This window comes from Chinchilla lanigera, unplaced genomic scaffold, assembly GCF_000276665.1.
Source record: "Chinchilla lanigera isolate Chin_1 unplaced genomic scaffold, ChiLan1.0 scaffold00094, whole genome shotgun sequence".
Taxonomy (NCBI): domain Eukaryota; kingdom Metazoa; phylum Chordata; class Mammalia; order Rodentia; family Chinchillidae; genus Chinchilla; species Chinchilla lanigera.
This window is the reverse complement of record NW_004955495.1, coordinates 6,773,030-6,773,493: the sequence shown is the minus strand read 5'-3', so window position 1 is coordinate 6,773,493 and position 464 is coordinate 6,773,030.

Genomic DNA, 464 nt, shown 5'->3' with positions numbered 1-464 from the left:
GGACCTCTAAAGTTAACTGCTCTGATGTCTCCAGGGCCACCTGCTACTCTATTAGCAGTTTAAGGGACAAAGGATTCCCAGGGGCAAGATGACCCTGCCTCTGGGCTGATGGCAGAGTGTGGTGACCCATGCTTGTGCACTCTGGGAGGCTGAGGCAGGAGGATCTCAGATTCAAGCCCAGCCTGGGCAACTTGGCACCTCAGGGAGACCACGTCTCAAAATAAAAAATAAAGAGCCGGGCATGGTGGTACAAGCCTGTAATCCCAGTACTTGGGAGAGGCTGGGGCAGGAGGATTGTCGCGAGTTTGAGACCAGCCTGAGCTACAAAGTGAGCTCAAGGCCAGCCTGAACTGCATAGCGAGACCCTGCCTCAAAACGACTAAAAAAAAATAAATAAATAGGGCTAGGGATGGGGATGGAGCTCAGGGTGAAGGCCCTGGGTTCAATCCCCACTACCGCAAAAA